Below are 4557 nucleotides of genomic sequence, written 5' to 3'. Positions count from 1 at the left end.
AATTCCCTAAGCCCCGGACCTGTCGATTTTGGTCAAAAATGAAAATTTCAAAAGTGCCCCAATTTCAGCTTTAAACTTTAGGTACTATCCCAAAATGTATCACTAAGGTGACAGAAGTTGATTTCGGAGCATAATTTTTGAACAGTAGCTTCAACCGTTTTGTGGCATATGAGAAATTCCCTAAGCCCCGGACCTGTCGATTTTGGTCAAAAATGAAAATTTGAAAAGTGCCCCAATTTCTGCTTTAAAGTTTAGGCACTTTCCCAAAATGTATCACTAAGGTGACAGAAGTTGATTTCGGAGCATCATTTTTGAACAGGAGCTTCAACCATTTTGTGGCATATGAGAAATTCCCTAAGCCCCGGACCTGTCGATTTTGGTCAAAAATGAAAATTTCAAAAGTGCCCCAATTTCTGCTTTAAAGTATAGGAACTATCCCAAAATGTATCACTAAGGTGACAGAAGTTGATTTCGGAGCATAATTTTTGAACAGGAGCTTCAAACGTTTTGTGGCATATGAGAAATTCCCTAAGCCCCGGACCTGTCGATTTTGGTCAAAAATGAAAATTTCAAAAGTGCCCCAATTTCTGCTTTAAACTTTAGGTACTATCCCAAAATGTATCACTAAGGTGACAGAAGTTGATTTCAGAGCATAATTTTTGAACAGTAGCTTCAACCGTTTTGTGGCATATGAGAAATTCCCTAAGCCCCGGACCTGTCGATTTTGGTCAAAAATGAAAATTTCAAAAGTGCCCCAATTTCAGCTTTAAACTTTAGGTACTATCCCAAAATGTATCACTAAGGTGACAGAAGTTGATTTCGGAGCATAATTTTTGAACAGTAGCTTCAACCGTTTTGTGGCATATGAGAAATTCCCTAAGCCCCGGACCTGTCGATTTTGGTCAAAAATGAAAATTTGAAAAGTGCCCCAATTTCTGCTTTAAAGTTTAGGCACTTTCCCAAAATGTATCACTAAGGTGACAGAAGTTGATTTCGGAGCATCATTTTTGAACAGGAGCTTCAACTGTTTTGTGGCATATGAGAAATTCCCTAAGCCCCGGACCTGTCGATTTTGGTCAAAAATGAAAATTTCAAAAGTGCCCCAATTTCTGCTTTAAAGTTTAGGTACTATCCCAAAATGTATCACTAAGGTGACAGAAGTTGATTTCGGAGCATAATTTTTGAACAGTAGCTTCAACCATTTTGTGGCATATGAGAAATTCCCTAAGCCCCGGACCTGTCGATTTTGGTCAAAAATGAAAATTTCAAAAGTGCCCCAATTTCTGATTTAAACTTTAGGTACTATCCCAAAATGTATCACTAAGGTGACAGAAGTTGATTATGGAGCATAATTTTTGAACAGGAGCTTCAACCGTTTTGTGGCATATGAGAAATTCCCTAAGCCCCGGACCTGTCGATTTTGGTCAAAAATGAAAATTTCAAAAGTGCCCCAATTTCTGCTTTAAACTTTAGGTACTATCCCAAAATGTATCACTAAGGTGACAGAAGTTGATTTCGGAGCATAAATTTTGAACAGGAGCTTCAACCGTTTTGTGGCATATGAGAAATTCCCTAAGCCCCGGACCTGTCAATTTTGGTCAAAAATGAAAATTTCTAAAGTGCCCCAATTTCTGCTTTAAAGTATAGGAACTATCCCAAAATGTATCACTAAGGTGACAGAAGTTGATTTCGGAGCATGATTTTTGAACAGGAGCTTCAACCGTTTTGTGGCATATGATAAATTCCCTGAGCCCCGGACCTGTCGATTTTGGTCAAAAATGAAAATTTCAAAAGTGCCCCAATTTCTGCTTTAAAGTATAGGAACTATCCCAAAATGTATCACTAAGGTGACAGAAGTTGATTTCGGAGCATAATTTTTGAACAGGAGCTTCAAACGTTTTGTGGCAAATGAGAAATTCCCTAAGCCCCGGACCTGTCGATTTTGGTCAAAAATGAAAATTTCAAAAGTGCCCCAATTTCTGCTTTAAACTTTAGGTACTATCCCAAAATGTATCACTAAGGTGACAGAAGTTGATTATGGAGCATAATTTTTGAACAGGAGCTTCAACCGTTTTGTGGCATATGAGAAATTCCCTAAGCCCCGGACCTGTCGATTTTGGTCAAAAATGAAAATTTCAAAAGTGCCCCAATTTCTGCTTTAAACTTTAGGTACTATCCCAAAATGTATCACTAAGGTGACAGAAGTTGATTTCAGAGCATAATTTTTGAACAGTAGCTTCAACCGTTTTGTGGCATATGATAAATTCCCTAAGCCCCGGACCTGTCGATTTTGGTCAAAAATGAAAATTTCAAAAGTGCCCCAATTTCTGCTTTAAAGTATAGGAACTATCCCAAAATGTATCACTAAGGTGACAGAAGTTGATTTCGGAGCATAATTTTTGAACAGGAGCTTCAACCATTTTGTGGCATATGAGAAATTCCCTAAGCCCCGGACCTGTCGATTTTGGTCAAAAATGAAAATTTCAAAAGTGCCCCAATTTCTGCTTTAAAGTATAGGAACTATCCCAAAATGTATCACTAAGGTGACAGAAGTTGATTTCGGAGCATAATTTTTGAACAGGAGCTTCAAACGTTTTGTGGCATATGAGAAATTCCCTAAGCCCCGGACCTGTCGATTTTGGTCAAAAATGAAAATTTCAAAAGTGCCCCAATTTCTGCTTTAAACTTTAGGTACTATCCCAAAATGTATCACTAAGGTGACAGAAGTTGATTATGGAGCATAATTTTTGAACAGGAGCTTCAACCGTTTTGTGGCATATGAGAAATTCCCTAAGCCCCGGACCTGTCGATTTTGGTCAAAAATGAAAATTTCAAAAGTGCCCCAATTTCTGCTTTAAACTTTAGGTACTATCCCAAAATGTATCACTAAGGTGACAGAAGTTGATTTCAGAGCATAATTTTTGAACAGTAGCTTCAACCGTTTTGTGGCATATGATAAATTCCCTAAGCCCCGGACCTGTCGATTTTGGTCAAAAATGAAAATTTCAAAAGTGCCCCAATTTCAGCTTTAAACTTTAGGTACTATCCCAAAATGTATCACTAAGGTGACAGAAGTTGATTTCGGAGCATAATTTTTGAACAGTAGCTTCAACCGTTTTGTGGCATATGAGAAATTCCCTAAGCCCCGGACCTGTCGATTTTGGTCAAAAATGAAAATTTGAAAAGTGCCCCAATTTCTGCTTTAAAGTTTAGGCACTTTCCCAAAATGTATCACTAAGGTGACAGAAGTTGATTTCGGAGCATCATTTTTGAACAGGAGCTTCAACTGTTTTGTGGCATATGAGAAATTCCCTAAGCCCCGGACCTGTCGATTTTGGTCAAAAATGAAAATTTCAAAAGTGCCCCAATTTCTGCTTTAAAGTTTAGGTACTATCCCAAAATGTATCACTAAGGTGACAGAAGTTGATTTCGGAGCATAATTTTTGAACAGTAGCTTCAACCATTTTGTGGCATATGAGAAATTCCCTAAGCCCCGGACCTGTCGATTTTGGTCAAAAATGAAAATTTCAAAAGTGCCCCAATTTCTGATTTAAACTTTAGGTACTATCCCAAAATGTATCACTAAGGTGACAGAAGTTGATTATGGAGCATACTTTTTGAACAGGAGCTTCAACCGTTTTGTGGCATATGAGAAATTCCCTAAGCCCCGGACCTGTCGATTTTGGTCAAAAATGAAAATTTCAAAAGTGCCCCAATTTCTGCTTTAAACTTTAGGTACTATCCCAAAATGTATCACTAAGGTGACAGAAGTTGATTTCGGAGCATAATTTTTGAACAGTAGCTTCAACCATTTTGTGGCATATGAGAAATTCCCTAAGCCCCGGACCTGTCGATTTTGGTCAAAAATGAAAATTTGAAAAGTGCCCCAATTTCTGCTTTAAAGTTTAGGCACTTTCCCAAAATGTATCACTAAGGTGACAGAAGTTGATTTCGGAGCATCATTTTTGAACAGGAGATTCAACTGTTTTGTGGCATATGAGAAATTCCCTAAGCCCCGGACCTGTCGATTTTGGTCAAAAATGAAAATTTCAAAAGTGCCCCAATTTCTGCTTTAAACTTTAGGTACTATCCCAAAATGTATCACTAAGGTGACAGAAGTTGATTTCGGAGCATAAATTTTGAACAGGAGCTTCAACTGTTTTGTGGCATATGAGAAATTCCCTAAGCCCCGGACCTGGCGATTTTGGTCAAAAATGAAAATTTCAAAAGTGCCCCAATTTCTGCTTTAAAGTTTAGGTACTATCCCAAAATGTATCACTAAGGTGACAGAAGTTGATTTCGGAGCATAATTTTTGAACAGTAGCTTCAACCATTTTGTGGCATATGAGAAATTCCCTAAGCCCCGGACCTGTCGATTTTGGTCAAAAATGAAAATTTCAAAAGTGCCCCAATTTCTGCTTTAAACTTTAGGTACTATCCCAAAATGTATCACTAAGGTGACAGAAGTTGATTATGGAGCATAATTTTTGAACAGTAGCTTCAACCGTTTTGTGGCATATGAGAAATTCCCTAAGCCCCGGACCTGTCGATTTTGGT

This window comes from Pseudophryne corroboree, unplaced genomic scaffold (assembly GCF_028390025.1).
Source record: "Pseudophryne corroboree isolate aPseCor3 unplaced genomic scaffold, aPseCor3.hap2 scaffold_569, whole genome shotgun sequence".
NCBI lineage: Eukaryota > Metazoa > Chordata > Amphibia > Anura > Myobatrachidae > Pseudophryne > Pseudophryne corroboree.
Note: the sequence above shows the minus strand (reverse complement) of the source record.